The sequence below is a fragment of the Psammomys obesus genome, unplaced genomic scaffold, assembly GCF_907164565.1.
Source record: "Psammomys obesus unplaced genomic scaffold, mPsaObe1.curated_primary_1811, whole genome shotgun sequence".
Taxonomy (NCBI): domain Eukaryota; kingdom Metazoa; phylum Chordata; class Mammalia; order Rodentia; family Muridae; genus Psammomys; species Psammomys obesus.
This window is the reverse complement of record NW_026592890.1, coordinates 24864382-24875398: the sequence shown is the minus strand read 5'-3', so window position 1 is coordinate 24875398 and position 11017 is coordinate 24864382. Positions and strand designations below refer to the sequence as shown.

Sequence of the window (11017 nt, the reverse complement as noted above, 5' to 3'; positions counted from 1 at the left end):
ATATATATATATATATATATATATATATATATATATATATATATATTAAGCAGAGGAAGACACAAGGCAAAGAAAGTGCCACTTCTGAAAAAGAGCAGACTTAGAGTTGTACTGGTTGGGTCTAATATTTCAGTCGTAGCCATCAAAATAGTATCATATTGATTTAAAGATAGATGGGTAAGTGTAATTGGAGTATCAAGAGCACTTGCAAATATATATATTTATACATACATATATGTACGAGTATGTATACACACACATACACACATATTCCCACATGGTGGGGTAGTTATATAGACACATACAGAAATTTGGTGAAGTGCTGCCATGTTCAACAGTGAAAATGATGGTGTTCACTGCAAACTGCATCAGGACCATTGGACAGCTGTGTGGAAAACCATCAATGCAATGTATTATGGTCATACCCTCCCCCTTCCTATAGTGCCCTGCCTATAGTGCCTTCCCTACCCTGCCCCCTCCCAACTCTATTTTTTAATTATTGATAACCTTTTTGAGTTCCACTCGTGCTGCCCATTTGCACACTGGCGTGGGGCCATTCTCAGAAGCATGGACAACCTACTAGCAGTCATGTCCCCAAAGGAGAGTGATTTTTTCCCTCCCTCAGCAGCTCCACCATCAGTAGATCATTTACCAAAAGTGGGGTCTTGGGGAACCCTCCCTCGCTTGTGCTAGCATTTTTGCTGGCTTGATTTTGTGCAGCTAACCACAGTTGCTGTGAGTTGACGTGTACAGAGTGAGGTCATGTCCGGAAGTCAGCATTTCACAGCTCCCCTTCTCATCAGCCAGTCTGACATTTTCTTTTCTGTCATACTTCCACGATGTTCCCTGAGCCTTGGATGCAGGGAGGTTAATAGAGATGATTCATCCGCAGCTAAATACTCATGGCTACTTACACCTGACACTCTGACCAGTTATGGCTCTGTATTAACCAGCACCCATTGTGAAAGGATATTTCTATAGACAAAGTTGAGACAATTAATTTAAAGTAAGATAGGCCTAAACATGGAAGGCAAAATCATGAAATTTTTGGAGATGTTCAAGACCTTGAAATTGGTGACTGTTTCTTTAAAGATTTTTGTGTATGTCTGTGTATGCTGTGCTTGCCTGGTACCTGAGGAGGCCAGAAGAAAGTGTCAGATCTCCTGGAACTAGAGTTCTAGGTAGTTATGATTTGCCATGGGGCTTCTGGGAATTGGACCTGCATTCTATGGAGAGCCGCCAGCTCTCTTGACCACCAAGCCATCTCTGTAGCCCAGGAATTTAAAAAGGTAGTATCTTATCAAGATAAAATATTCTGCCCACCCAAGGACATTGTTAAGAACATGAAACCTGAGATAAAAATTTCACCACAAACACATCAGATTTAAAAACTTTCATCCAGATAGTACAAAGAATTTTTACACTAATGGGGTGCGGCAGCAACTCAGTTCAGAACCGGACAAAGATCTGAACAGGCACTTTCCCAGAGAAGGCATGGAGAGGCAAAAAACACACGAGAAGATGCTCAGCATCACTAGTCATCAGGCAAATGAAAGTTAGAGCTAGAATAGGTGCTATACCAAAGTTACGAAATGAAAAAGATTGACAAGAAGCAGTAATGAAGGTACGAGATAACTGGACTGCTTTGGCAATTTTTGGTGAAAATGAGACCACTTTGGAAGAGTTTGGCAGTATTTGGTATTTAGTTTAGATATGGAGTACCTAAAGGCCCACCAGGTGTTATGGCTATGGCACCATTGAAGATGATGTGGGAGGTCTTCAGGGTGTTAGGTGTGTACCCTCAGAAGGACTACTGGGACCCCAGACCCTTCTTCCATGTAGTAAGCAGCTCTGTCCTGCCAGGACATGCAACCTACAGGCCACAAAACCATAGGCCAATCAACCATGCACTAAAACCTCCAAAAGGAACCTTTCTTCTTTATAAAGGTGATCATCTCGGATATCTATCGCAGTTCTGGAAAGCTGATGACACGGTTGAACCTGTAAGTACCAGCACAGCGAGGAGAAGCCTGTTTTAGGAAGAGAACTGAGCACGTATGCCCACACGAAGACTTATTCTTGAAGATCCATCTAAGGTGCATTCACGCTAGCTTCTAACTCAGGCAGTTCAGATGTGTTTTAATAGGGGTGGTGGTTAACATTCATTGTAAACTTGCTTTGATTTAAAAATCACCTAGGAGACACACCTTTGGCATCTTTCCAGAAAGAATTAACTGAGGAGGGAAGGGGATGGTGGGTGACACCATCCCTGTACTGGAGACCCAGACTGAATACAGGAGAATAAAGCAGAAAGCCAAATGAACACTAGCACGCCTCTCTGTGTGTCTAAGCTACCCCAGACCTGAACAAACAGCCTTATGATTCCACCATCAAGCCCTCCCCACCATGAAGGGTTGTACTTGCTAATACTATAAGCCAAAACCACTTTCTCTTTTATGTTCCTTCTTCTTAGGTATCTCACAACAGTGACAAGAAAAGTAACTAATACAACATTTGAATAAATAAGTTATAGTTTGAATATATAAAAAATAATATGCCATATACCAACCATATAAGCTGAATATAGCTCAGAAATAAAAAAGCAATAAGCTTGGTAACATATAGAGCATGAATCCATCTTACGGATTCTATTTTATCCACACTGGATAGCAGAGGATTGTATGCCATGTACAATCCTCTGCTCATTCAGATTCTAGAAAAGGAAAAAACCTATTAGCTGGTGGTGGAAAGCTGAAGATGGATGGAGAGACTCCCAGGGGAGTTTGAGGTGTGTGAATGTTCTGTATTGGAGTGTGCTGGTAGCTTACATGAGTCTTCATGAATGTCACATATCTTTGGGCTGTACACTCGAAACGTATGACTTTATTGAATATTAATTATACCCTAAGAAAGGAAAAGCATAGCAGAATATGTAGGTTTTGCCATTCCACTGTCCATACGGTAGTTTTCACTTGTCCAGCCTTTCCAAAAAAGCAACGAGAACCTAGGGAGGTCTTTCGCCTCCAGGGAGAATAGATCTCTGACAAAGATACTGCGCCTTTTGAAATTTTGTCTCTTCTGAATGTTTAAGAAGTTAAAGAATATGTTCAGTTGCTTCTGGCTGTGGTTTAAATCTTGACACACACCCCCCCCCCCCCACCGAAGACTCATGTGCCAAAGGTTCAGTTCTCAGCTTGACGCTACTGGGAGAAGATCTCACCTTTGAGAGGTGGAGCCTATTAGAAGGAAGTGAGGTGCTGGGAACTCAGCCTGGAAGGGCTTTTAGGACCCTGGTTCATTTCTCTCTTTCTCTTTTGCTTGCTGGCAGCCATGAGACAGCCCGCTCTTTCCTTGAAGTTCTGTCTCACTATAGGCCTAAAAGCAACAGTGTCAATCAACCATACACCAGGACTCTTGAAACTGTGAGCCAAAACCCAACCTTTCCTCATTCTAAGTCTTTTGTCTCAGGAGTTTTGTGCCAGTAACAGAATGATGACTCATGTACTTCTGGGAGCTACTTCTGCATGTGTTCCAGAGCCTCCCCGTCTATTCTTCCTCTCTTCGTTGCCCATCTATATTTTAAAAAGTCATCTACTATTGTACTTTGAGTGAATTCCTTAGTACTAGCTCCAACTTTCTTACAGAGTTGATACCATTTATTGATATTTTTACTAGGAAAAAAAAGTAACTTTTTACTTTCAAGATTTTAATTGGGATCTTTCCTGTCCATCTGTTCTTTTATAGTTGTGCATGTTTTATTTTAAAATGTATTGCCACTGCTTACACCGTGTGAAAGCAGATCTTATTTCTGATCCCCCATCCTATGCACACCAATTATAGCCGGACTGTTCAGTACAATTAATCTTAGAATAAATAACAATTCATTTGTTGTCCAGGTTATTCTTTGTGTGTATTCCTTTGACTGTTCTGTGCAATTTGGAATTTTGATTTGCTGACTCATTTTCAGTGGAAGATTTTGGTTTGGCTTGGCTTTCCTCTTTTCTTTTTTTATTGGCTTACCCTTTTCTTATGAGTGGTTTTGCAATAGCTTCCAGGACCTAGTCTTGTGCAAGCATTTGGGGGCTTTTGCTCCCCTCGATGACGCTGAGACTGTTCCGCCACTGAACCCTCTGAAATCTGCCTCCCTTGCTGTTTATAGGGGTGTCTTTCTTCTCCTCAAGTCTCCTAAGGACAATGGTTAATTTTAAGCCAGATCTTCAGCCAGTGGTATTTGAAAATTTATTTCAGACTCTCCTGGAGCTAGGGAGCTCCACCCCAGCTCTGGCTTTAATCAATGACAGTGACTCTGGGTTTTGTCTCAGAGGCTCTGCCTTGGCTTCTCCTCTGCGTAGAAGGCACACTCCCAACACCACCGCCACCTGCATGAAGGTGGAAGGCGGTGCATGCCGGCCTCAGTCCTGCTCCCGGCATGAATGAGGGGCTCTTCTTGCTTTCAAGTGTGCGTCTGTTCTTCCCTTTTCTTTTCTTGAAGCATCCTACTCGCTTTTGCTTTGTGATGGCATGGGGCAGGAGTATATCTCACTTTTGCGTTATTGGTCAAGGGTGCCTTAAATAAATTCAACCTTCTTGGAGTTATCTAGAGTATGTTCATGGATCAGCTTCGCTAGTTATCTTCCCTAATACATATGTAAAATGCCAGGAATGAGTGATTTTGAGATGTTTACATATTCCATATGATGATTTCTCAAATGTAGTGTATATGTTAAATACCCGGAACCCAATGAAAATGGTGACGGTGGAGGTCAGAGGAGGGGCTGGGGTTCTCTGTTGCTCCTGTGGTGTGAGATGATGCGGGGCTATGCTCTCAGTGACAAGGTCTGCAGCACACTTAGCAAAACACAGGACCTGGGGACCCCAATAGCAAAACACATAGCTGGGTCTTGAAGCTAAGTAGCGTTCCCCAGAGCCTGAGCACTGAGCCGCCTAGCCCTGCTCACGTCCTCTTCCACACTCAGTGTAAGTTCTTGTGAAGGTGGGAAGAGGGCAGGTGCTACGGCATACGTCATTTTTCTCTACCCATAGCTTCGGACACCAGGCTTCTGCCCGAACTGCCATCCTAGGACAAATCCTCCCCAGTTGGTCCATCGTATCAGCTCAAGGCCCAGGCATGCCTGAGTTCTAGGTGATTCCTGATCTGCCCTTGAGCTAAAACCTTGATTTGAGACATGTCGTCCCAGCTGAGCCATGTTCCTGACCAATAGATCTGTTATCTTAGGGCCTCACGCTCCGCACACCTGGCTGTGAAAAGCCTAGGAAGCTTGCTGATCTGCGTTCTCTCCAGCAGCGTGCTAAGTCAGATGTGTGGGGCGTCAATACTTCATCTTTTGACACGACTTACCGCAGTACTAGGGAGCGCCACATTAATAAGCAGCGGGCATAAGCATGCAGATTTCTGTTGGAGATTCAGAACGTCTCCGATGAGCTTTTGGTGAGAAAGCTTACCGAAAACCAGCTATGCTGCAATGTTATTTTAGGCCCCAATGCAATCTTCTCTCTAAACTCCTGCATTCCTTTTTCAGGGAGAGAGAGAGCTGTGTGTGTCATTTATCATTCAGTACATTTGAAGGCAGCTTCATCTTGTGGAATCACTATTTAATCATGAAGGTTCTGTGTTTCTGTGAAATCAGCCGGTGGTGATTTAGCAGTAATGAGTCATTCAAGGCCATGAATCACAATTGGAAAAGCGGGGACATCTTTCTATTTCCCTCAGTCTGCAGTGGACCCCATGGATAAGGCGTCTCGGAACATGACTCCAGAACTTTGCAATTCCACACTTAAGAAACGAGGTGGTTTGGTGTTTTTGTTTTTGTTTTTGTTTTCTAGTTTTGCTCACTCATCTATAATGGTGAGCTCCCCCTCCCCTGCGAGGAGCACAATGCTTTGCCTCTTACTGTTCTCAATCCACCCTGCATTTTACTCTTAGTGCAGACCTACAATAGACTAGGAAAGCCGCCAAAGACGGAGCAAAGCACATCTGGATGAAGTTGTAGGTGGTGAGGCTGTGCTCTCCTTACTGTATTCCGGGTGGCAGGGGTGGGGATGGGGGGAGCAGGGCAGAAGCTGTGAGGGACGAGCTTAAGCGGGAACAGTGTTCTGGGGCTGGGGATATGCTCCCACCTGGATGGGGACAGGTGCTGCAGAGATTCTGCCACAACAATGGGAAGCAGGAGGAAATCAACTGATACAGTAGCAAAGTACATAGTGGTCCAAGACTCCCAACCTCCAGAAACACCTGATTGAAATGGCGAGCCAGGACCAACTCTAGAAAGAGGAAGGATGTTAGGTCCCGGGAATGTCACCTTGAGGAAGCTATCGGGACCCACTCTCTTTCCCCCAGCCACCACAGGGTGAGTAAATTTGAGCATAAGCCAAAACCTTTGAAGTGTGAGCCAAAATAACTATTTTTTTAAAAAACTTGATCATATTTTGTTAGGGCAGCGGAGCTTAGTTACTACCCTGGCAGGAGCCTCTGTGTATAGCGAGGACTTGGATGACATAAGCCTTCACTTGTGACTTCCAGCCTCTTGCTGTGAATAAGGAAGGCCCTGTAGGCAAGAGGGAGACCGGGAACCTGGCATTCAACTTCTGCAGCTTCTTACCGATTCCTCACCACGTTGCCGAGGGTGCTATGCCTCAGTTTCCCTACTAAAAGAGGGAGTGAGATCATGTATCCTATAAGATCCACCACTGGAGAATGTGGCACAGGCAGATGAACTCACACTAGGGAGAAAAATGAACAAGGGGTATTCACGAGACAGCGTTGTGACTATGCTCCACACAGAATAAGGGCTGGCTGGTGTGGCTCTGGGAATGTGAAGGGGCCCAGCCTTACTACAAAGGAGGGAGATTTCACATGCGGTGGGGATGAGCCTCCGGGCACCTCCTCTTTGTTTTTCCTTGTTTCCATGTACTAGGAGTGGGAAGATTCATCTCAGAGTTCTTTGCCGTTTTTGACAGAGTTTACAGAATGAGAAGCAAATGAACCTGGAGAGACGACAGATCCTCTGGAAGTTTCCTTGATTTCCTTTGTAGGGTGTCCTTTTCTGAAGGAGACTAGGGGTCTGCTGTGTGGCTTGGATTTGGAGGTCATGAGGCTCTGCACTGGCTTTAGGTGTGTTTAATAACAGCTTTTGATAGCAGAAGGCAGAGAGTTTACAATCCTCTGAGGGTGTGTATTCTTACATTTTATTTGTTGATTATTTACTTATTTCTTTGTTATTAGGATGTGTGCATGTAGGAGGCCAGAGGACAGCTTTGTGGAGCTGGCTCTCCTGTTCCGCCTTGTAAGTGACTACTGAAGCTGGAACCCAGGTGGCTTATTTGATGAGCAAGTTCCCTGCTGAGCCTGCCCTGGGCCCTGAGCAAATCCTTCCAGGCCATACCCATACTGGCTACTTTTGCCTCAGGAGCTCAGCCAAAGCAGTGCAGGACCTACAAGCAGTCCTGAGAGGAGATGGACAAAACTGATTTAGACACGAAATCTGGTTTGTTTTTCTTCCAGTTAAAATACTGAGAAAGGAAGTTTCATTTGCTACTATTTAGTTAAGAACATAAAGACCCAGAAAAGCCCCCACAGATTTCCCAGCATGCAGTGGCATTCAACAGTGTTGCAATTAAAAGGATAATGAAACTTTTCTCACTAGAACTTCTCTTTAAAATCAGCGTGATGGGTACACAGCACACCATTAGGAGGAATTATGCAAAACAGCCTCCCTGTTCCAAGTTTTATTTTAAGATTTAATTTATTCCAGATTCTGCAGGAAAAAAAAAATGCCCATGTGACAAGCCTCCTAACAGATGTCAATTTAGTTTTATAGCACATGCCTGCATTGCAGTGCCAGGAAATGGAGAGTATTCTTTCTGCCTGCTGTTTATGGCACACCGAAGCCTTGGAGCACTGGGCTCCAGAGGGTGGCTGATTGCTGACCTGTGGGCGCCCGACTTACCCTGCTTTGCATTGGCACCATCAAGTGAAGGCTTCAGTTTACATCCTGTTAGATGAACAGAGGTTCTGGAAGGAGCAGAGGTGGCTGAAAATGGGGTTTTCTCTATGTTAATATCATCTAAGCCGAAGAAAAGGTTAGATTATGATACAATGTGAGAGAAACAGAAAAAAATTATGTATTTATATATATATTTAAATAATTTAAATAGGTCACTTTTGAATATTTATTTTATTCTTTTCTATTATTATTATTGAGACAGGGCATCACATTCTAGCTCTGCTGGCCTTGAACACAGCCCAGGCTAGCCTGAAACAAGGTACACAGCCCAGGCTAGCCTGAAACAAGGTACACAGCCCAGGCTGTCCTGAGCTCACAGTTTTACTGCCGCTGCCTCTAGTGTGCTGGGAGAACAGGCACAGGCAACAATGCCTGGTCTCCCTATTTTCAATTACATTCAAGAGAATGTAGAATAATAATTGCTAACTTAACCATCTTGGGTGGCTCCGCAGTGTGTGTTAGTGCTAAGCCCAATAATTGTCATGTGTAAAACAGAGAGCCAATACCCATTAAGCAATAACTCCCCTCCCCTCCATCCCCCTAACTCCCAGTAACTGTTAATCCACTTGCTGTCTTCCCAAATTTCCTGTTCTAGGTATCTCACACAAGCGGATTTCCCACACAGTGTTTGTCCTTACTCATATCTGGCTTCTTTCACTTAACATGCTCTGTCAGTTACTCTTCACGACCAAAAAAATGTCTGTGTAAGATACCACGACCAAAAAAATGTCTGTGTAAAAAGGAGTTTGTTTTGGCTTATGGTTCCAGAAGGATATGAGTCCAACAGGCAGGGAAGCAGGGAAGCAAGCAGCAGGCGTGGCAGGGGGAGCAGGGAGCTGTGTGTCTTTATCAGCAAGCCCAGAGCCAAGAGTGCAAACGGGGAGTAAGGCAAAGCTGTGAACTCCCAACATCCACCTCAAGGGATGAGCTTCCTCCAGCGAGGACAGACTTCCTGACTCCCCCCTTCCCCACACCCCCACATACAAACAATGCCAGCAGCTGGGAGCACACACTCAAATACCCAAGCTGTGAGTTGTACATTTCTCATTCAAAACACCACACCCGTTTTCAGGATTTCTCCACGTTGAAGCATGTATCAGAAAGTCCTTCATTATCTATTTATTTATTAAAAATATATATATTTTTTTTTAGTCAAACATCTTTCTATGTAGACCTAGCTGTCCTGGAATTCTCTGTTGGCTGGCCCTGGCCTTCGATTCATAGAGATCTACCTGTCCCTGCCTCCCTAGTGCTGGGAGGATACCTCATTGTATATATAACACATTCAATCATCAGTTCATCTATCAGTAGCCCCTTGATTTGCTACCAGCTCTTGCCTGTTATGTATGGTAATATGCCCACGAGCATGAGTGCATAGAGCATGCTTCCAACTCCCTTTGGATATACATGGACCTTGAGGTGCCTCTATTTTATCACCATCATCATCATCACCATTATCAGTTTGATGGTGCTGGGAATTTAGCCTAGGGCACGTTGCACAGAAGCTCTGCCAGTTGGCTGGCTACCTGGCCCCTATTCTCACCATACATTTCTCATAGTGTGTACATCATTTTATATTCTCATAAAAAAAAAAGTCACTTGAGATTAAAACGTAGCGGAAAAGACAGAGCTCTTGCAATAAGCTACAAAGAAGCTTGTTGGGCCACCAGAAGGTTTCTAGAAGCCCTGCTGCTAGGGCCACAGTGGGAACCGGATAACTGATGGGTAGGTAAAGGGGCCACCCACGCCTTTGATGACTCGGCCTCTTTGGGTTTGCTCCTTCCTGTTAGCCAGTGCCGTCTATTCTACAGGATGGTAGCAAAGAAGGTTGGCAGATTTTACTAATGAGTTCTTCCTTTTCCTTGGTTGTCCCAGTATATTGCTGCCAAGTCATAGAAAAACATGTTTTCAGTTAGGTTCCTTTTCTATTCTATACTTTATCTAGTATTTAGAGACATTCCTACCAGAGATGCCCCTCCCTTGCCCGTGGATATGAGATAGTGTTAGGAAGAGAGGGGAAATCACTTTCCTCTTTTATTCTTAGAAAATTGCCTCTATTCTCTAACCCTCTAAGGAGTTGTTCTATAAAGAGAGCAGAAAGACCTTTTGCTCATTTTTTTTTCTTATTTGGCTTAGATCAGTAATGTTTTGCTCAATTACATGCTGTTTATAGCTATGGAAGACTTAGTCTTGACACATCAAGAGAATTTCAGGTATTAAGAATATAGAGCCTGGCCCAGTGAGATAGTTCAGTGGTTAAGAGTACTGAATGCTTTTCCAGAGGACCTGGGTTCAATTCCCAGCCCATGGCAGCTCACAACTGTCTGTAACTCTAAGATCTGACACCTGCACACAGACATAATGCGTGTGAGACAGGCAAAGCACTTCTTAGACGTTATTTCTTGCTCTTTACCATGCTGCTACCACTCCGATTAACAGGAGATACTGTCTGAAGAGAGCTCTGAATTTCTCAAGGTTGCTCTGTCTTGATACGGGCATCAGCGAGCCAAACTGATGGCACTTTCAGGATGTCGCTGGACTAGCTAGCGCATCCTGGGCCACACTGCATCGTTTCTGCAAAGTGAGGGCAGCTTTTCAGGCAAGATGGTTGAGAGACTTAAAGACAAAAGTCTGGAAAGCGTGACCACGGTGCTACTTGCTGCCTCTGGGGCTGTCCAAGGCTGAGGCTGATCTAATGAATTCGGACAACGTGCCAATACTGGGATGGAGAATTATGGCAGGCGCGACAGTGTGTTTCATTGCTCCTTTACTTTCCTAACGGTCATGGGGAAATATCTTTTAGGTTAATCATTTACTCAGACATTGTTAAATTAGGGAGGGGAGTCATTCTCCTGGATTGGATCTTGGGAAGTATTTGGAACAGGAATAGTTCATGTCTGATGTCCAGGCACCCTTCAGTGTCCTTTGCTGCATTGACAGATATGGCCATGATTGGTGTGTGCTCCAGATAATCTGTCTATTCATGATGTCAG

General features: G+C 44.2%; 1 protein-coding gene across 2 annotated transcripts in view; it reads left to right on the top strand.

Moving 5' to 3' along the window:
* The window catches only part of Mettl24 (methyltransferase like 24), a 103743-nt gene that overhangs the window by 56359 nt on the left and 36367 nt on the right, over nucleotides 1-11017 (top strand). The gene's annotated exons all lie outside the window — the stretch shown is intronic.